Source organism: Chiloscyllium punctatum, chromosome 1 (assembly GCF_047496795.1).
Source record: "Chiloscyllium punctatum isolate Juve2018m chromosome 1, sChiPun1.3, whole genome shotgun sequence".
In the NCBI taxonomy this organism is placed as follows: domain Eukaryota; kingdom Metazoa; phylum Chordata; class Chondrichthyes; order Orectolobiformes; family Hemiscylliidae; genus Chiloscyllium; species Chiloscyllium punctatum.
In genome coordinates, this window is record NC_092739.1 from 79,227,007 (window position 1) to 79,250,067 (window position 23,061).

The window sequence follows — 23,061 nt, forward strand, 5'->3', positions numbered from 1 at the left end:
TTAAAGTTCAACTTTTAACCTTAACTCACAGTTCCAAATCAAGATAAATGAGGAAATTAAAAGAAGAATAGTGAGAGCCTCTACACAGTACATTCATAGGACATTTGATTGTTTACAAGTTTAACATGCTGTAGGTCTAATCTAGATATATCAATAGTAGAAAATTAAGCATGTCAAGCAATCCTCAGTTCACGTCAGCAACTGCCATTTCACAGCTCAATTTAATTAGTAAGATTTTAAAAATTCTTTCATGGGATCTGAAAGTCATTGGCAAGCCCAACATTATTTGACCAATCCAAATTTCCTTGAGGAAAGTGACTGCCTTCATTGCAATCCATGTGGCAAACTGATTAGTTAAAACAATATAACCAGTTAATATTTTTCAGCAGGTTTTAAGTATCACAAACGTTGCGACTATAACTGCTTTTTAACATGCTTATATCCATGTTGCATAATTTATTAGTATTGCGATTAAATGATTTGATTTATTTATTGTCACGTGTATTTTCCTACAAAACATAGTGAAAGGAGTTCTATTGTCTCGCCAATCTCTGGCGCCATCTTAAATCACAGAAAAATAAACCAAAACATAGAATATAAAGACAGAAAAGTGAAGAAATAAAGAAAAAATGTTCAACTTTATAGGCCTTCTTGTTCAGTGCTCCATCATGAGCCATGGGCGTAAGTTCCCTTACCCGCTGCCACTGCTGGGACAGTGGGTGGCACGGTGGCACAGTGGTTAGCACTGCTGCCTCACAGCGCCAGAGACCCGGGTTCAATTCCCGCCTCAGGCGACTGACTGTGTGGAGTTTGCACATTCTCCCCGTGTCTGCGTGGGTTTCCTCCGGGTGCTCCGGTTTCCTCCCACAGTCCAAAGATGTGCAGGTCAGGTGAATTGGCCATGCGAAATTGCCCGTAGTGTTAGGTAAGGGGTAGATGTAGGGGTATGGGTGGGTTGCGCTTCGGCGGGGCGGTATGGACTTGTTGGGCCGAAGGGCCTGTTTCCACACTGTAAGTAATCTAATCTAAAAGTAAAATGCCAGTTACTGGACCGATGCAACAATACGCCTTAGTAATAATCAGTTGCATGATTTTTGAAAGGGTTATCGATAAGTTAAGAAGCCATTTTCCACAAAGAACCATAGAACCATCTCTCTCTCTCCATTAGTCAGACAGACAATTAGTTATATGTGGATTAAGAGCAACCATTCCACAAGCATGGGATAAGATGAGGTGGTTGGGCTGAAAGGGTTATTTTGTAATGGAAACCTTTATAGAAATTCTGATATTCTCAGAGGTGTGCAAGAAGATGATGTGAGAAGAGTTTGTCTGTTAGCAATGTGTGACAATATCACTATCCATGGTGCATGGAAAAAAAATCTTCCTTCACTATTCCTAATACCAGATGGAGTGAAATTTTGCCTGTCAATAATTTTAATGAATAAGCTGGCCCAACTGCAAAATTGGCATTTGTATTGACAAAAAAAAGCTTCGCTCCCTCGAATCTGTTGAGAATAACAGATGGCGAGATACATGTGCTGTCATTCTGCACATAGTGTTTTTGAGTCATTTTGAATGTGGCTCAAAGCTATGCTATAACTTCAAATTATCCTTCAAGCTGTAGAAACATTATTATTTTGATATATTGATTGATTGGCAAAGCTTGGGTCACTGCTTTGCAAGTGATTCATCTCCCATCAATTCCTTCCCCTTCCTCCACATTATGGCCTCAAAATCACATCCCACACTTCTTGCCTACTTCCACTCAGCATGTCTAAAACTGTTAGGTTTCCTTCAAAGCTGGGTGTTTCAGGTAGACCTCTACTGGCACAAAAAAAACTGAGATCACAGAGATTTCTGCTCCAGCTTGTGAATTTTGATGTAGATCATAGCAAAGGGCTGGCATGGTGAATCTTGATGGTGAGATCTGGAGATGGGGTGATCTCACTGGAATAATAATCCTGATGTTAGGCTAATGTTCTGGGGGTATGGTTTCAAATCCCACCACAGTAGATAATAATATTTTATAACATATTAATAAATGTCTGCAATGTAAGGATAGTATCATGGTGATCATTATTGAAACTTCCAACAGGATTTTATAAAAATTGACCTCGTTCACTAATGTCCTTTAGGGAGGATATCTACTATGCCTACCTGCTCCCGACTATGTGACTCCAGACATCAAAGTGGTTACCACAAGTTCAAGGTCAGTTAGAGATTGGTAACAAATGCTGAACTTGCCATTGACACCAATATCATGTGAAAGAATAAAGAAAAATATTAAGTTTTCAAGGTTCAATACAAGATGTGTAAACTGACTGATATTCTAACTGGATTATGTTTCTCATTTTTCAAATCTATTTGATCTTTGAAAAGAGCAAAACTGAGGATATGAATCATTCTGTATTGTTATTGGATGCAGACAGCAATGCTACATAATCAGTGCCATCTTTCACATCAAGCATGAATACCAACAAGCCTGGAATAAGAGTAAAATGCCTTTGGCCCACCTTTAGTTTATGTGTCTGTGAAAGCAAAATGGGATGAGAGAAGTTCAGGCAAAGGTCAGAGTGAAACTGGTATGAATTAAAACAGCCAAATAGCCTTTGTCTTTTTGTGTGCAAGTAATCAAGTAAAGGATATCATGATTTCAGAAAATAAAGTTAAACTTATAAATTTAATGGTAAAGAGAGAAAGATGACAGAGGGTGATTTAACCCGAGGGTCATCATACCTTAGGTAAGGTTTAGATTAGATTAGATTCCCTACAGCAGGAAACAGGCCCTTCGGCCCAACAAGTCCACACCGACCCTCTGAAGAGTAATCCACCCAGACCCATTCCCTTACCCTATATTTATCTCTGACTAACGCACCTAACACTCTGGGAAATTCACTGACCTGCACATCTTTGGATTGTGGGAGGAAATCCATGCCGACAAGAGGAGAATGTGCAAATTCCATACAGACAGTCACCTGAGGTTGGAATTGAACGCAGGTCCCTAGCGCTGTGAGGCAATAGTGCCACTGAGCCACCGTGCCACTAAGGTTGAGAAAGAAGAATCTTTAAGGTGACCTTAGCTGGGATGAGAATTGAACCCATGCTGTTGGTATCACTCAGCATCACAAACCAGCAAACTGACCCCCTACCTGTAACAATAGAGTTAAGAAGATGACCCAGCAATGGGATAACTTACCAAAATGATATCTTCGGATTCTAAACAATTATCAATACAAACAATAAGGAAAATAGCAAGTAAATGTTTAGTGTACGTTTTTCAATTTTGGCTATATTTTTCTTCTTTTGCTCCCTTTCGAAACTGCCCCATTCATGTAATCCTTCTTGATTGGCTTGATGAGATTATCTTCTTCCTGTGTCCCATCTCAAATGCCATTTCATTGGCTACTTTAGTTAATTCACTATAGTCCCTTATGTGTGATTGTTGCCTTCTACTGATCCATGTGAAATTAGAAATCTTCCTTCCCATTCTAGTAAACCAAACAATAGCGACCAGTTCTTAAATTTATGTTCCTAGTTGAGAATCCAACATTTTAGTGCTCTATCTACTGAAAACACTTGATAATGAAGAAGATAAATGAAACTATCACCTTTCCAACTAATCAGACTACGACTTGATTACTCGGGTGAAAGAACGAAATGCTTCATTTCACAGCTGGAAATGTCACAAAGGCGTTCTGGCTGTTTTTTTGGATTTGAAACATGGCGCCAGAATCAAAACTCCAAATTAGTCAAATCAGCAATATGAGCAAAAATGTAGGCATCAGTCATTTTCTTAAAATATACTTATTGCCAACAAGGACGTGAGATGCCATAATGGTTATGACCTGAACTAGTATCCCAGGGAACTGGATTAACATAAAAGCGAAATTCTGTAGATTCTGGAAATGTAAAATAATAACCCACCTAATGGGTTGCATTTAGTTGAAGCAGTGGTGGCCCCAGTAATGGGCAGGAAAGGCTATCCTGTCTCAGCCCTTTGGGGAAACACAGGGCCAATTGAACAGCTCATGAGGAACTGTCAGGAATCCAGTCCCTTAAAACAAGGGCCAATCTCCAACAGCTGCCAACCAATCAGAGGGCCAGTTTCAATTTAGTTTCAAAGATCAGGAAATAAAAGCCAGGTTTCATTAAAAGTCATTGTGAAACAATTGGGTGACCTAAAATTAATAAAAATATGCTAATTAGAACTGTTAGGGAAAGAAACCTGCCCCCCCCCCCCCCCCCCAACCCCCACTCACCCATTACCTGGACAGATCAACATTTCTACACTAACATATGGTGGCTCAATGGTTAGCACTGCTGCCTCACAGCACCAGGAACCCAGGTTCAATTCCAGCCTTGGGCAACTGTCTGTGTGCAGTTTGCACACTCTCCCCACGTCTGTGTGGGTTTCCTCCCACAGTCCAAAGATGTGCCAGCCAGGTGAATTGGCCATTCTAAATTGCCCATAGTGTTAGGTGCATTAGATAGAGGGAAATGGGTCTAGATTGGTTACTCTTTGGAGGGTCAGTGTGGACTTGTTGGGCTGAAGGGCCTGTTTCCACACTGTCGAGAATCTAATCTAAACATGACTGATTCTGAGCAAGTTACCAACTTCTCAGAACAATTTTGGATGAGTGAAAGGTCCTGGGATTGCTATTAAAATCCATATTTTAAGAATGAATTTTGAATACACACACTCAAGAAGCAAGTTCAATTGACTCAAACAGATGTTGTGTCAAAAGTTATTTCAGTACAAAATGGGGACATCTTGGCTGAAAAATTCATCTTCCCCATTTTTTAACACAAGTGTTCCAATTTGTAATGTGTTCACACCCATTCTGGTCCAGCTGGGCAGGCTGGAAAATCCACAAATCCGCTCCATCTGAATAATTATGGTGTGAGATCCAAACAAGATCTCTGCTTGCTAATGCTACCAATGATCTCTGCACATGGTAGGAGGCCTCAGCAGTGTATGTAGATTTACCCAGATTTTAGATTAGTTTAGATTACTTACAGTGAGGAAACAGGTCCTTCAGCCCAACAAGTCCATACCGACCCGCCGAAGAGAAGCCCACCCATACCCCTACATTTACCCCTTCACCTAACACGACTGGCAATTTAGCATGGCCAATTCACCTGACCTGCACATCTTTGTGACTGTGGGAGGAAACCGGAGCACCTGGAGGAAACGCACGCAGACATGGGGAGAACGTGCAAACTCCACACAGACAGTCATAGAGTCATAGAGCCATAGAGATGTACAGCATGGAAACAGACCCTTTGGTCCAACTCGTCCATGCCGACCAGACACCCCAACCCAATCTAGTCCCACCTCCAAACCCTTCCTATTCATATACCCATCCAAATGCCTCTTAAATGTTGCAATTGTACCAGCCTCCACCACTTCCTCTGGCAGCACATTCCATACAAGTACCACTTTCTGTATGAAAAAGTTGCCCCTTAGGTCTCTTTTATATCTTTCCCCTCTCACCCTAAACCTATGCCCTCTAGTTCTTGACTCCCCGGCCCCAGGGAAAATACTTTGCCTATTTACTCTATCCATGTCCCTCATAATTTCGTAAACCTCTATAGGATTATCCTTCAGCCTCAGATACTCCAGGGAAAACAGCCCTAGCCTGTTCATCCTATAGCTCAAATTCTCCAACCCTGGCAACACCCTTGTAAATCTTTTCTGAATCCTTTCAAGTTTCACAACAGCTTTCCGATGGGAAGGAGACCAGAACTGCATGCAGTATTCCCAACAGTGGCCTAACCAATGTCCTGTACAGCCGCAACATGACCGCCCAACTCCTCTACTCAATACTCTGACCAATAAAGGAAAGCATACCAAACGCCTTCTTTACTGTCCTATCTACCTGTGACTCCACTTTCAAGGAGCTATGAACCTGCACTCCAAGGTCTCTTTGTTCAGCAACACTCCCTAGGACCTTACCATTAAGTGTATAAGTCCTGCTAAGATTTACTTTCCCAAACTGTAGCACCTCACATTTATCTGAATTAAACTCCATCTGCCACTTCTCAGCCCATTGACCCATCTGGTCCAGATCCTGTTGTAATCTGAGGTAACCCTCTTTGCTGTCCACTACACCTCCAATTTTGGTGTCATCTGCAAACTTACTAACTGTACCTCTTATGCTCAAATCCAAATCATTTATGTAAATGACAAAAAGTATAGGACCCAGCACCAATCCTTGTGGCACTCCACTGGTCACAGGCCTCCAGTCTGAAAAACATCCTTCAACCACCACCCTCTATCTTCTACCTTTGAGCCAGTTCTGTATCCAAATGGCCAGTTCTCCATGTATTCCATAAGATCTAACCTTGCTAATCAATGTCCCATGGGGAACCTTGTCGAGTGCCTTACTGAAGTACTGGAATCAAGTGTACTCCATGGACACCAAGTTTGCCAAGGAGTCCATACTATTTGCAAATGCCTGAATCAATTCCCAGGAAAGACAGCAACAGAGTCAGCTTATGACTGGCACAATCTCTGGTAGCAGTCAAAACAGAATTATTTGATTCACAGCAATTATAAGTACAAGTGTGGAAAATCTTAAAATTTGCTTCTAGGCATTGAAATAATTTTCTAAAACATTTATAAGCACCTTGATGACAGACTTTCAAGAGAATCAACTTCAATCCTGTCTGCTGAAAGAAATTCAAACTAGTAAACTTTAAAGAACAATTTGCGCTAATACAGTGGCTTTTAATTCGGGTACCCACCTATAATTCAACCTATTTCCTAGTCATGTTCAATAATTTGCCCCAAATTCCATAGGCTTCCATTGTTACCTTAGGTAACAATCTCTCATATGGGACTTTACCAAATGCCTTACCTAAACAGTGATGGCAATCTGGAACGCAGTATCTACTAGGGTAGGAGCAGCGGGAAACCTCACTATCTTTGAAAAGGACGTGATTGAGCAGTTGAAATGTCATAACATTGGAGTCAGATGCATTAGTGTTGATGGATTGGTGCAGTCTCAATGGGCCAGTAGGCCTCTTCCGTGCTGTATGACCCAATGACTCAATGTAACATACGTCCTACCTGACAAGAATTGACACAGAGTAAGGAATCATTAGGAGTTATTAATGACAGAGTTAGAAGTTTTCAGAACAGCATTAAGAGAGGGGAAGCAATAAATAATTGGGAACAGAATTCTGGAACTGCAGGCAAAAGTGCAGGAAGAAGAAATAACAGCCAACGATAGCAAAGAGAATGGGAAAGCACATGTCAGTCTTGCAGCGGTACTATCTTTTCCTGAATCCAGGAATTGAACTAAGATGGACTTTGTCTTAATTTAAAAATTTTTTTTGCTTATCAATGTCTTTCATTATGAATATAGGCACTGTAGTATGACTTAAACATTTTTCTTGTAAGAAGTGCAAGCGATAATAAACGACTATTCTTTTTAGCACTGCTGCCTGTCTGTGTGGAGTTTGCACATTCTCCCCGTGTCTGCGTGGGTTTCCTCTGGGTGCTCCAATTTCCTCCCACAGTCCAAAAATGTGCAGGTCAGGTGAATTGGCCATGCTAAATTGCCCATAGTGTTAGGTGAAGGGGTAAACGTAGGGGAATGGGTCTGGGTGGGTTGCTCTTCGGAGGGTCGGTGTGGACTTGTTGGGCCGAAGGGCCTGTTTCCACACTGTAAGTAATCTAATCCAACCATGATGAAATGCAAAAATAAAGGCAGTCTTGTGCTTGCAGCAGGTTGAGCATCAATGCCCCATTATGTAAGAATTTTAAAATTATTTTAAAATTTAAATTATAAATTACCATCTTCAAGACAAAAGTCTGTCACACACCAAAATCTTGTGGCACCCAATTGACATTGTTTAAAGGTGATTTGCACTAATAAGCTTTGTGTAGTGGAGGCAGTCGAAATCAGCAGTTTTCTGTGTTTCATTCTGTACAAGAGTAGGAAGCAGGAGAATGCAGCTCACATGGAGACTCAGGACCAGCAAGTATAAGTGTGTGAAGGGGAAGAGAATATGGATACAGATTGGAGTGTGGAGCAGTGCAAGAGGGATGCAAGATAGAACAGAAGATGTGGTCGGGGGCCTGGAGAAGTGGCGTGGGAACAGCTGTCCTGGATATAGTGGGAAGTGCACTGTGAGCAGACAAGATAAAGAAAAAGCTGGAGCCTAAGGGCAGTGTCATTACTATCTAAATTTGCGAATCTCTAGGTGTTAGCTGAGTCCACCTAACACATTTCAATTACTCCGACAGACAGCATTTGCGGATAATCTCCTTTACAGTATACAGAAGGGAGGCCAATGAGATTGCAAGATCAGTCATAAGACACAGGATAGAAAGTACAACACTGGACAGTAATATGAGCATTAAATAAAAGTGAATGCAATGTCATTTCTTCCACAATAATGCCCCTACATCCTTTGTAACCATTGATGTATGCCAATCACAAGGTGCACCTGTACACTTAACAGTTAACTATTATAGCTAAATTCTGTATCTTACAATCTTATTCTCCACAATCACCTGATGAAGGAGCAGTGCTCTGAAAGCTAGTGCTTCCAAATAAACCTGTTGGACTATAACCTGGTGTTATGTGATTTCTAACTTAGGTGTGTGTGTAAGTGTGATGGGGTATGTGTGAGAAGATGCATGTGTGGGTATGAGTGCAGGGGGGGGGGGGTGTATGTGTGTGCATATGAGAGAGAACTTGTGTATGACAGAGAGTCTGTGTGGGCATGTGAGTGTTTGTGTGTGTATGTGTGTGTGTGAGTGTGTGTGTGTGTGTATGTGTATGATGCAGTAGGGTCACCCGCAGTGCGACATGAACCCAAGGTCTCGGCCGAGGCCACTCCCACGGGATAAACAGCAACACAGAGTGGCCGAGCAGAGGCTGATAGCAAAGTTCGGTACCCATGGGAATGGCCTCAACCGAGACCCCGGGCCCACCCCACACCACAGGCGACCCCACTGCATAACACACTCTCTCTCGCTCACATACTCACGTGCACACTCAATCTGTCGCTCCTACATGTGCACACATTTGAGGTGAATTTGTTTCTGCAGAATTATATTTTATTTTGCTCAAAAACTGCATGAATCCATGTAAAACTGAAAAACTATACAGAGGATTTGTCAGTCTGATTTAGAATTGGGACGCAGACAGACTTCACACCTATTGTTGAAAAAGCTGAGTTATCTTGAGAATGTAATTGAAAAGTTCTGGGATTTACATATCAAAGAACAGAAACCAGCATATCCCAATATAAAAGGTAGAAGTTTTAATCTAAGATTGTTTACTGTATCATATCTCCATGACACTCGACTCCTTTGGCTATAAACTATGTGAGCGTAATCTTAACCTCCACAACCTCCTGATGAAGGAGCAGCACTCCAAAAACTAGCGCTTCCAAATAAACCTGTTGGACAATAATCTGGTGTTGTGTGAGTTTTAACTATTTAAATAAGCTAGTCTCAACAAATAACAATCATGCAGGTATGAATCAAATGATGCCAATATAATGTGAAATATTTACAAGATTCATTTTATTTGTAGGAAACAGCTATGTCACCTGTGTGCTCTCAAGTCTTATGTCAATGTGTTTTGGGCAGGAAAATTGTGGCCATGAGGTAGAACCTCCATATTTGAAAGACAGGGTCTTTGATTGCACACCCATAACAGGAGCATTGTCAGCTGACAGTGGATTTCACTATTGGAAACCTTTTATATCCATGGAATTATAGATGTCTCACATGCATGCCTTTAACACTTTAAATTTTAACTATAATCATGTGCCTGAGGTGGGAATTGAACCTGGGTCTCTGGCGCTGCAAGGCAGCAGTGCTAACCACTGTGCCACCGTGCCACCCACTACCACTGTACCGCCCACTGCTATCGTGCCATCCACGGCTGTTTACTGTTTGCCAATCGTGTAACACAGGAATCCTACTTTTCTTAAAGGCAGATTTCTCTTAAATAATAATTTATTCAAACACTATAAGAAAGGATTGCAATGGAGATTCTTGGAAATGGGTAAACAGAGAGATCCATAGTGATGAATGCACAGTTTGAGGTGCTGGTGGTACAGATGGGAATGAGAAGGAATGTCCTACACAGGGCAGGAGACTCTCAAGTGCCAGGAAGGTCAAAACATGGACTAGATTCTGAGCCCTCACTGGGAGTGGATTCTCTGCATGCTCCATGTTGGCTACAACCTCTCAGGCCATTTTCCCTGAGACAGGTAGGGGCCAAGGTAGAGCTGTCTGCCCCCAGGCAGCGTATATCATATTAAGACAATTAACAAGCATTAAGGCCAATCAAAGGAGGCCAATTAAGATTTTCCCAGCTAATTTGATGTCTGTAAAATTAGAAATTGTGTTTTTGATTCCAGAGTCCAAATCATAAATTGACAGGAGTGGTCCCAACACTGATTCTTGTTGAATACACCTTCATTCCTTTGCCACTCTAGGTGATTACTTTTTACTCTCTTTCTGTTTTGTGTCTTGGAGTTAGCTAACAGCAGATTCTGACATTTGTCCCCTGACTACACATTCTCTGTCCCTATTCATTAGTCTCATTAGCTTATTACAGGGTACCTTACCCTTTAATGCCCTTTGAGCGTTCATATAAATCTTAACTAACTGCATCATAGCTACTCTCTACGTCACCTAAAAAAGTTTGATACAGCTGATCAAGCATTTTTGGGATCTTCATATGCTCCCTCCCTAACCGATACGTAGATTAAGCAGCTGAATAACTGAGGTTTTGCCTGGGCTCAGGCTTGTTCAGTTAAGATGAGATTAAGATCAACTGCGCCAATGGGGCAATTCCTCAAGCTTTAAAGCCCCTAGTGTTTATATTGGAATGATTTTGCTTGTATTAACCCCTACCGGTGATTATGATAAGAAGTATACTATTTGTTTTATTCTGTGAATATAGTATTATACTTTAATAGGATAATGATCATGCTTTACTAACAACCTCTGGTCAATGGCTATTATTTTACATCATTAAATTGAAACGACTCTTGTAACAATGAAAAAGGAACCTGTTACTGGGTTAAGCAACTGCTTTTAACTAATTCTCTACAAATTGGATAATTATCTAGTTTGTTCCCACTGATGGAAATTTTTATTTAGATTTTTACTTTTTTTGCAGACACAGTTTTTCACTACTTTTCTGTACATTCTTTAACCTTGTGTTCACATTGAATTACTGCTTAATATAAGTAGATTTATGCGATAATAAATTAGGTATAATGAGTTATTGTGAATATGTTGATCAAAGCATTAATATGTGCATATGGAGGGAATAGATTCTCAAAGATTGGGGCATTCTTGCTGTTCTGGTTTTCAAAGGTCAACTTCACCGCAGACTCTTTTGGGATAAGGAAACAGCTCCAAGGACAGTGAATCAAATTCATCCTCAAGTATCAAAAATGCAATGGCACTTTTCACCATGAGCTACATTGTTGCACTGCGTATTTGTAAACAAATAATCAAACATTTCTTGGACAGAAAAATGCCCTGTAAGTATTAGAATATTCCACTCGTTCCCTCACTCCCCCAACTCGCTATTCTCTTCAGCTGTTTACTCTGTGAATCAGTGCAATGTGTATTCATTGAAGTTTTGCCAAACTAAGCTTATTGCAATTCTACTGCACTATAAGACATAGATACTTCAGTTCAAATCTGCTTCACCATTCAATAAGATCATAGCTGACCAGATAATCGTCAGCTCCATTTTCCTTCCCCTTTCCATTATCTTTGATTCCCTTACTGATTAAAATCTATCTTAGTCTTGAATATAGTTAACTACCAGCTTCAACAGCCCTCTGTGGGAAAGAATTCTACAGATTCACTACCCTCACAGTTGAAATTCCTCCTCACCTCTGCCTTAAGTGGATGATTCTTTGTTCTGAAATTATTTCTTCTGGTCCTAGATTTTTCCACAAGCAGTAACAAGTTTTCTGTATCTACTCTGTCAAGCTCCCTATGTATGATTCACTGTTCAGATGCTATGAATACCAAATGGTTGATGATATATTTTCCAGAACAATTCACTATCTGGTTATTAAACTGAACCAATATTGTATAGTGTTTAATTTGCATTATCCATAAAGCCATCATATATACATGGAGAGGAGATAAGTCCTTTTAGGCCAATTAGATTTAATTATCTGTATTTGTTCTTTTTTAACTGGGTAGGAAGAAAAACCCTTTCAGAGTGAATTGGGTTAAAATTGAAATTGAGCCTCGGAATTCTCAATGTGACAGTGGGGTCAGGGCACTGCCCTCTGAACAGCCCTAGGACACCCTTCATTTAGAACACAAGGACTGCACACTAAATTTTATTTATATGGTGTTAGGAGGGAGCAGACTAATAATAAAGATTTAGAAGAATCATTTACACAGTTCAGTGAGAACTGGAAATGTTACTGGACCAGTAAAACCCCAGGCAAATGTTCTGGGGACATGGGTTCAAGTCCCATCATGGCTGTTGAAACTTAAATTTAATAGGAAATTTGGAATTAAAAGCTTACCCAATGGTAACCGTGTAAGCACTGTTAATGGTAAAAATCCGCCCTGTTCACTTATGTTCTTTCGGGTAGCAAATCTCCCGTCTTCAGCTGATTTGGCCTGCATATGACTCCAGATCCACAGCAATGTGATTAGATCTAACTGTCCTCTGAAATTGCCGAGTTAGTGATGGGCAATAAATGCTGGCCTACAAAGCAATGTTCACATCCCATAAATGAATTTAAAAATATAGATTTTAATCATTATGCCTCTGGCTTGGGCAAAAATGTTGGAATTTTCTGAGGAAAAGGTTACTAACTCAAGAGGTATTTGCAAGTACTGGCACAGACCATAAGACCCTAGGAGCAGAAATTAGGCCATTTGGCCCAACGAGTCTGCTCTACCACTCAATACGGGGTAGACCATTTAGGACAGAGATGAGGAGAAACTACTTCACCCAGAGAGTGGTGGCTGTGTGGAATGCTCTGCCCCAGAGGGCAGTGGAGGCCCAGTCTCTGGATTCATTTAAGAAAGAATTGGATAGAGCTCTTAAAGATATTGGAGTCAAGGGGTATGGAGATAAGGCTGGAACAGGATACTGATTAGGAATGATCAGCCATGATCATATTGAATGGCGGTGCAGGCTCGAAGGGCAGAATGGCCTACTCCTGCATCTATTGTCTATTGTCTATTCTCTATTGTCAATCATGGTTGATAGGTTTTTCAACCCCATTTTCCTGCTTTGTCCCCATAACCTTTGGTCCCCTTGGCAATCAAGAACTTATCTATCTCTGTTTTAAATATATTCAATGACCTGACCCCCCGGCCCTCTGTGGTAATGAATTCCACAGATTTACCACTCTCTAGTGAAAGAACTTTCTCCCTATCTCTGCTCTAAAGGGTCTTCCCTTTACTCTAAAACTGAACCCTCGGATCCTCATCTCTCCTGCTAATGGAGACATCTTCCCAACATCCACTCTGTCCAAGCTGTTCATTATTCTGTAAGTTTCAAACAGGTGCCCCCATATCCTTCTAAATTCCAACAACTATAAACCCAGCATCCTCAAACATTCCTCATGAGTTAAGCCTTTCATTCTTGGGATTATTCTCATGAACCTCCTCTGGACCTGCTCTAGGGTCAATACATCCTTCCTAAACCCAGAATTGCTCACACAAACGGCCTCATTCTGTGATGTATAATTATATGTTTCCAATTGATGGATAATGAGGGAGAAAACTACATTTCTCCACATTAAACTACCAGACTTTTTATAAATGGCTATTTAAAAATTATGCCTAATCCTGCTATTTTGACCCTACTTTCCTCTTTTCTTTTGGCCAATAATGAAAAACATTCCCAAGTAGTAACTTAAATTTATTTTCATTCTGTGTACACAATCAGAACAATGTAAACCATGTACTTTATTTAACTTATGTATCTTACCTTCATCCAAAATAAATTATTTAACATATTCAAAAAGTCATTTATTTAGCAATAAATGTAAACTGCGTGACATTGAAATGTTGCCATTGTTTAGTTTTGCCTTGACTTTGGTCCATTCTCTTTGTTCAAGTGTTTAGTTTGATTTTACAACATTCATGCCAACAGCAGTTCTTAAATAATTGGAAAAGCGGACCAAATAGCGGGTGCTGAATGACAGGATTGCTGGGACAATTTCACTAATGGTAATCAATTAAGAGGTTTACACTCAGCTGTCAGCTATATGACCTTAGTGCCATGGGTACGGGTGGCCATTTCTGAAGTTTCAATCGGAAGAGGAGGAGGTGCCCTTGTTGTTATGTTGAACATGTGTTTTGTGCATTAGTGCCAGGACCAGGTGGGCAGATTTGGGTAATTGGGTTGGCGTATGTTCTTCTCGCCTGCCTCCCAATCCCTTTTCAGAGGGCTGGTAAAATTCTGGTCTATGTGCAGTACGAGCAGTTGAATAAGAGTATAGCAAATCAACAGTTTTCTGTTTTTCAATCTATTGTTATTTATTATTCAGTAAGAAAAATAAACAAAAACAAATTGCTGACAGCAAGCCAACATTTTAAGTAAATCTTTAATAATATGAGTATATTGATTCCATACTTTTGATATGCATGTAGTAGACAAAAGAATATTGTAGTAGATCAGTGATTCTCCACTGAAAGTCAGGTTAGTGGGTGAAATCATTCAGAGTGGAACGCAGTGCAAGTAGCTTGTAACACTGACTGAATAATGAATGTCCTGTCAGTTACTGACTGGAAGTTATTGCCTTCTCCAGACAAACTGCAATCAGCTGCCTTTTCTGGCACAACATGAGTAGGCACGAACAATCAAGTCTTAGCTTTGAATAAAGTTTTTTTTAATGTTACGTGCAAATTAATGTTAATTTTATCGCAGTTTCATTATGATATACTTTCACCTTTCTCCCCACTCAAAGCACAACAAAATTATTAGACTTATGATATTTGCAAACTAATTTCCATTTATGTTGAAGAGCAGGACTTTAAACAACAGGACTGTAAACAATCAGTTTCCATAATTCAGATGACGTGGGAAGAAAAGTGGCAATACCACCAAGTCAAATCTCTATTCTTCTCTGCTACTGGTGTGAAACTTTGATGTTATTTTAATTTCACAGGCTGGTTGAGAGGGAGGTTGATGTGAGTTAAAAACAAAAAGAATCCCTATCTCAACCTACCTCCAACGCATTCCCATTTGCTCTTAACGGAGGCAGGTCAAGAGTTGCTCCTGACTTGTACTCAGGATGTGGATCAGTCACTAAATTCTTTTCAGGAGACAGGAAGCCTCCATTTTTACTCATTTATTTTTTAATATCCTAAAGCCAGAATTTGTAGACCTCAGGCATCCCAGCAGCTGGTAGGAAGGGTTGATGTAAAGTGCCTTTATTGAACTACTTGAAAGCAAGTGTTAGCCAGCTATAATGAGGTCAGCCAGGTGGACCTTATTGAATATGAGTTCCCTGATTGGGGCTGTTAATCTGCTCAAATCAGGGTATCTGGCTGACAGATAAAAACAGGAGTGTCATAAATTCTAACTCTGAGAGCTGATTGTGAAACGCAGAGTCAAGAACACTTCATGTGTAAGTAAAGGGTGACTTGGTGATGGGACAGTGGCCTCTGTGGAGTTAGTTCAGGGGCAACGAGAGTAAGGTATGTTCCCAAAGAAACTCACTCGCAACAATAATCTTTGAGTTCAGGTAAGCATTTCTTACATCTTGCCATTGTTTGGGAAACTTTACTCATTCGATTCTGTCATCAAGAACTGGGCCCAGTATTTGAAACGAATGCGTTATTTTTGCCAGGCACGTGGCATTGCGGCAGACGCAAAGCAATCAGTAATTCTCCTGAAAGCCTTTAGTTCTGCAGCTTTCTCTGTTATTAGGAGTGCTACTTGCCCTGAGGAACCAGATACTAAAACCTTTCAAGGAATATTATGACCCCAAGCCTCCTCTAATTCTGAAATGCTATTGTTTCGACTTGGCTATTTGAGAATCGGGGAACCCAGGAATTTCAGCATTTTCAACCAGATTAATATCACTAGCAGAAGCATGTGACCCTGGTTTGATTCTTATTGACATGCTAAGAGACTGTTTGGTACGTGGGATTAATGATGAAACTAATAAGGAGCACTTAGACAACTAGAAGATAGTCCTAAGACATTTTTCCAAGGCAGGTGTACGCCTAAGAAGGGAAAATATGTGTTCCAGGCCCCCAAATGACCTACTTGACCTACAGTATCAACAAGACCGGGTTACACCTGTTGGAGATAAAGTGAGGGTGATCAAACATGTCCCAGTTCCCATGTCTTTCCAGGACCTTAGATCGTTTCTTGGGCTGCTAAATGATTATGGAAAGTTCATACATAATTTAGCCTCCATCCTAGCCTTTTACATCAGCTTCTAAAGAAGGGTCAACCTTGGAAATGGTCACATAGACAAGCAGTAGTTTTTAATAAAGTAAAGAAACAGCTATCATCCTGTAACGTGTTGGCACAGTATGATCCCAAGCAAGATCTGGTACTGACATGTGATGCCTCTCCAGACAGCTCACAGCTGTGGTATTAGCTCACAGATGGCCCAATGTAGAGGATCCCCCAAAAGCATATGCATCCAGGCTAATACAGAGTGCAAACATGCACAGATAGAGAAGGAAGGAGCTTTGACAAAGGGTCAGTTAAACTCGAAATGTCAGCTCTTTTCTCTCCTTACAGATGCTGAGATTTTCCCACATTTTCTCTTTTGGTTTCAGATTCCAGCATCCATATCCAAGGTTTGGCAGTCATATTTAGAGTCAGGAAGTTTCAGCAATACCTTTGTGGGTGTAAATTTGTGATAATAATGGACCACAAACGCCTACTTGGTCTGCTTGAAGGGAACAAGGCAATGCCCCCCCCCTCCCCCCATAGCTTCAGGCCGCATTCAGCACTGGGGTCTAATATCGAGTTTGCATAATTACAAGGTGGAACACGGTCCAGAAGACTGTGTAGTGAACACGGATGTGTTAAGCTGCATTCTTCTGGCAGATACACTACCGGTGCTACCCCCAATGGATGAGTCTGTAATTGTATTAAATTTTCTGGACACACTCAGAGTCACAGCTGACAAAATCAGACTTTGGATGCAGAATGATACAGTCGTAGAGATGTACAGCACGGAAACAGGCCCTTCAGTCCAACCCGTCCATGCCGACCAGATATCCGAACCCAATCTAGTCCCACCTGCCAGCACCCGGCCCATATCCCTCCAAACCCTTCCTATTCATATACCCATCCAAATGCCTTTTAAATGTTGCAATTGTACCAGCCTCCACCACATCCTCTGGCAGCTCATTCCATACACGTACCACCCTCTGTATGAAAAAGTTGCCCCTTAGGTCTCTTTTATATCTTTCACCTCTCACCCTAAACTTATGCTCTCTAGTTCTTGACTCCCCGACCCCAGGGAAAAGACTTTGACTATTTATCCTATCTATACCCCTCATAATTTTGTAAACCTCTATAAAGTCACCCCTCAGCCTCCGACGCTCCAGGGAAAACAACCCCAGCCTGTTCAGCCTCTCCCTATAGCTCAGATCCTCTAACTCTGGCAACATCCTTGTAAATCTTTTCTGAACGCTTTCAAGTTTCACAACATCTTTCTGATAGGAAGAAGACCAGAATTGCACGCAATATTCCAACAGTGGCCTAACCAATGTCCTGTACAGCCGCAACATGACCTCCCAACCCCTGTACTCAATACTCTGACCAATAAAGGAAAGCATATCAAACGCCTTCTTCACTATCCTATCTACCTGCGACTCCACTTTCAAGGAGCTATGAACCTGCATTCCAAGGTCTGTTTGTTCAGCAACACTCCCTTGGACCTTACCACTAAGTGTATCAGTCCTGCTAAGATTCACTTTCCCAAAATGCAGCACCTCGTACTTATCTGAATTAAACTCCACCTGCCACTTCTCAGCCCATTGGCCCATCTGGTCCAGATCCTCCACTACACCTCCAATTTTGGTGTCATCTGCAAACTTACTAACTGTACCTCTTATGCTCGCATCCAAATCATGTATGTAAATGACAAAAAGTAGAGGACCCAGCACCAATCCTTGTGGCACTCCACTGGTCACAGGCCTCCAGTCTGAAAAACACCCCTCAACCACCACCCTCTGTCTTCTACCTTTGAGCCAGTTCTATATCCAAGTGGCTAGTTTTCCCTGTATTCCATGAGATCTAATCTTGCTAATCAGTCTCCCATGGGGAACCTTGTTGAATGCCTTACTGAAGTCCATATAGATCACATCTACTGCTCTGCCCTCATCAATCTTCTTTGTTACTTCTTCAAAACACTCAATCAAGAAGTGAGAGATGATTTCCCATGCACAAAGCCATGTTGACTATCCCGAATCAGTCCTTGCCTTTCCAAATACATGTACATCCTGTCCCTCAGGATTTCCTCCAACAACTTGCCCACCACCGAGGTCAGGCTCACCGGTCTATAGTTCCCTGGCTTGTCTTTACCGCCCTTCTTAAACAGTGGCACCACGTTTGCCAACCTCCAGTCTTCCGGCACCTCACCTGTGACTATCGATGATACAAATATCTCAGCAAGAAGCCCAGCAATCACTTTTCTAGCTTCCCACAGAGTTCTAGGGTACACCTGATCAGGTCCTGGGGGTTTATCCACCTTTAACCGTTTCAAGGCATCCAGCACTTTCTCCTCTGTAATCTGGACATTTTGCAAGATTCCACCATCTATTTCCCTACAGTTTATATCATCTATATCCTTTTCCACAGTAAATACTGATGCATACCTGGTAGTGCTGGCGGGGGGGGGGGGGGGGGGGGGGAGGGAAACCAAAGGGCCGTCACAACTAGAATTGAAACCCTTTTTGTACCCAGAGAGATCAGCTCATAGTAAAGAATGGCATATTGTTATGGGAGAAAGAATGATTGTCCCAAAATTGCTGTTAAATACTGACTAAATTCTACAAGGGTCTCCAAAATGAAGGTGTTGGCGAAAAGTTATGTCTGGTGGTGAGGCCTGGATACAGATATAGCAACGAGGGTTGGGCAGTGACCAGAGTGCTAACAAGGACAAAAATTACCGCCAGCAGCTTCCCCATAATTGTGGGAATGGCCAAGTAAACCTTGGACTCATTTGCATGCCAACAATGCAGATCCTTTCATGGTCTGAATGTTCTTAGTCATTATCGACACCCATTCAAAGTGGTTGGATGTGCATTGTTCATTCATCAAACATGGGGATGATGATTTTAAAAAAAACTGCGTGCATCCTTTTCAAGACACATACTCCCAGATCTATTGGTCACAGATAATGTGCCATCATTACCAGGGAATTGGGTACTTCCTAAAGTTGAATGGGATTTGACATTTAATCAACCCATCGTCCAATGGCCTAGCAAAAAGAGCAGTCTAAACCTTGAAGGCAGGCTTGAAGAAACAGTCTATAGCCTTATTAGATACCAAGCTGTCTCAGTTTGTATTTCATTATAGGACCACCCCACACGTAACTACAGGCTTAGCACTGGCTGAGTTGCTCTACACCAGGTAAATCTGAGCTTCCCAGACATGGGGGGGGGGGGGGGGGGGGGGTGAAATGGCATCAGGAATGCCAATGCCAAACAAGACTCTGTCAAATGAGAGAGACAGTTTGATACAGGGAACGAAGTTTGGTGTTAGAATCACAGAAATGGTCCCACATGGGTTACTGGCATGGTCAATATGAGGTCAGACCAGTGCTATATAATGTTCAGCTAGGTATGAAAGCCCTGAACAAGCATGAGGACCATACGAATGTAGCCAATTCGCAAACGGTGTTGGAACAAGACATCCCCTGCTCCTTGGAACAGTCAGAAAGGCTACCAGAATCCGTGGGTTCACCCTAAAGTATTGATGAGACCGTTGAGTCAGAGATGGACATGATGGATGAGGCCGACTTGACGCCTTTGTCTCCAGAAGAAAAGAGTGAAATTCTACCGAGGTGCTCCTGACGCAAGAAGTGAGCTGCTGTGCATTGCATACTGCCCATAGCGGACACTGACTTGGAGGAACCTGACCCAGTGTGAAAATGGCCTAAGAGGCTCTCCAATAAAAAGGATCTGCCAATGTCCTCAGACTCAGAAGGGCAGGGATGTTGGGATTGTAACAAAGTAGGCCAACTGGACCTCATAGAATGTGAGTTCCTTGACTGGGGCTGTTAATCTGGTCCATTCAGGGAGCCCTGGCTGACAGATGTAAACAGGAGTGTCAGAGGTTCTGGCACTCTGAGAGCTGACTCTGAAGAGACAGTCCTAGAGTCAAGGACATGTAAATAAACTTGGTAATGGGATACTGTCCTCTGTGGATTTTGTTAAGCTTATCTTTTCAGCATCTCAGGATGGGATATCTGCAATTAACACACATCCTGTTGATGGGGACTCTTGTGACACACTAAACCTGAAAGCACAAGTTCAAGTCCGACCTGGTCTGGAGATGTGTCATAACACGTCTGAACTGGTTCGTTAAAAATATCTATATTCTTGAGGTATTCAATGACCCCAGTCTCACAACAATGTCCCATGGAGCTTTATGTATAACTCTCAATCCCAGCAGAATGTCAGGTAGCTCTCTACCCTGATCAGAATGCCCAGGATTGATGTGCAGCTCTTGGGAGTACGTTGGATTGACAGGTAACATATGATCCCTTCCTGATTCAGGACATATTTCATAAATTAAGAACACCCCATTGACTTGTCATTTTGTACTGGTGCATTGGTGAAATGGAGACAGTAATTGGGGTTACTGAGATTAAATTCCCCACAGTACGGAAACAGGCCATTCAGCCCAACAAGTCCACACCAACCCTCCAAAGAGCAACCCACCCAGACCCATTCCCGTAACATATATTTACCTCTGACTAATGCACCTGACAGTATGGGTGATTTAGTATTGTCAATTCACCTAACCTGCACATCTTTGGATTGTGGGGGGAGACCAGAGCACCTGATTATTGTGTGCCTAAACTCTATTTGCCTTCTTTGATCTCAGTCTTGGGAATTTTAATTAGGCAGTCATCCACAGATCCTCAGGCAAACTTCAGATTTCAAGATTCCAGATTTCCCAAGACTCTATGTGGCAAAGTGTTTGTTTTGACTTCTGTTACATGAGTGTCAATTTAGATAAAGGCTGGACAGTGGTGAGTACATATGGATCTGTACTCCAGTAGGAATTGTGCTTTCGTAAGGAAAGAGGGAGAAAATCTGGGAAAGCCAAATGAGGAAGTTCCTTTATAATCTCCAGCAAAACTAACTGCATTCACAAATGACAGCAGTCTAACTGGTCCTCCGACATACCTTTTAGCAACTATTTATTAAATTGCTGTTAAGGATGTTTATCATCGACCATCTGGTTTCCAGTGATGAAGACCAGCTTTGATCTTTAAGTGTAAAGGTATCTGCACTCATGCACTAATACGCATGGAACAGCTGGTGATGAGGCTTGGTTCGAATGGTTCTAACAATAAATTCAGTGTGAGCAAAGCAGCTTAGTTATCTGACACCTCACCTGGTGCCTCAATGGCTCCATTTATACCTTGCAACGTTTAACGTAGAACTTAGTAGCTGAACGCATAAAATGCAGGCAGGTAAGATCAAACATAGCCATTTATCTTTATTTATGTATCAAACATTATGGAATAATTCATAGCATTCACTCAGTAATTATCAGTGTTGGAATGTGCTGCTTATAGCACCACAAATGCAAAGTAAAATATGGTTAACAAAAAACAATAATTACCGAACTATAGTTTTGTTACTTTTAAGTCAGCTGAGTCTACAATTAACTATGGGTGTAAATTAAATATGTTTTTACATGCAAGATAGCTGCATAGTTATGTGTTCTTCATAATGTCAATGGGAAGTCAAAGAGAATAAGAAGGAAAAGATAATATTTTTCAGGTAAAATGAAACTTTTTTATTTATGCCAGACTTGTGCTAATATAAACATCTTTTAAATAGTAGCGGGTTTTGGAAGTAATCTATCATTGCTACTGACCATATTTTTCATAAACGAGGTGAAAAGCAATTGGAATTGCTGTGCTACGTGTTCAGTATTCTCTGTTTGTTCTATGCTGTTTTACAGGGCTGTATCGCAGTTACTGATCTTCATGGTAGAACTGCATTTATTAATAATTCAGTGCAAGCTGGTTAATTGCTTATGATTTCAAGAAATGGGAGGAGAAAGATGGATGCATTTCATTTGTGATACAATCTAATGAATATTAAAAACTAATCCTTAGAAAATATCATGGCAAAGCTTGTCCATTGGTTTTAATTATCTAGTTTTGCTTGACCTGAGGGGTCATCAGGCAACTAAACGTTAGGAGTTTATTGCCATCATGAAACCATAGCCAACAATATGCCAAAGACCTGCCTCCTACCCAACTTTGCCTGAACCATTTGCTAATATCATAATCAATCTTTAGCAAAGAAAGTCCTTTTTGAAGTGATTATCTATTTTTAAGCTCATTTGACATATTAGCCCAAGTAGTAAACTTAGATGATGCAGGAAACAATGCATTGGTACCCTCTGTACCAAGTTGCCATTTCCTCACCTCGGTCTCTGCTTTTGCCAAACACATGTTTTGGATCATTGGCATGGTTGCTGCAGTAATGATCATTTAGTTTGTTTATTTTACAGAATGATCAGGTTCATCTCCCCATTGCTCGGCTTTTACTGCTCTTGTAAATTTTTTCAGCATATCAAGATGGTATTTTAGGGTTCACACAAGTTGGTCAAAGCTAATCTACAATATCATTACCACAAAACAGGACATACTGGATCCTTTTGCTGTAAAGCAAATGCCTTCTTTTTCTCCATTCTCCACAACAATAAAGAAGGAAAGAAGGCTGAAAATGTAGTTGATGCAAAGTGCACCAGAGGTGATGAAATAGTTACTTTTGTTATTTTTTATACTGGGGTAAAGCATTGCCAGCAAGGCCAACATTTGATGTCCATTCCTAAATGCCTTTGAGAAGACATTTGAATC

The 23,061-nt window shown here is 41.2% G+C and overlaps 1 protein-coding gene across 12 annotated transcripts in view; it reads left to right on the forward strand.

The window, feature by feature from the left end:
* The window catches only part of cracd (capping protein inhibiting regulator of actin dynamics), a 232,375-nt gene that overhangs the window by 118,835 nt on the left and 90,479 nt on the right, over window positions 1–23,061 (forward strand). Inside the window, exon 1 of one of the 12 annotated variants that reach the window (XM_072569718.1) lies at window positions 21,598–21,657. The exons of the other annotated variants lie outside the window; for them this stretch is intronic. The gene's annotated coding sequence lies outside the window, so the exon portion shown is untranslated. Of the gene's footprint in view, window positions 1–21,597; window positions 21,658–23,061 lie in introns of those variants that run through there. 12 annotated transcript variants of the gene reach the window in all.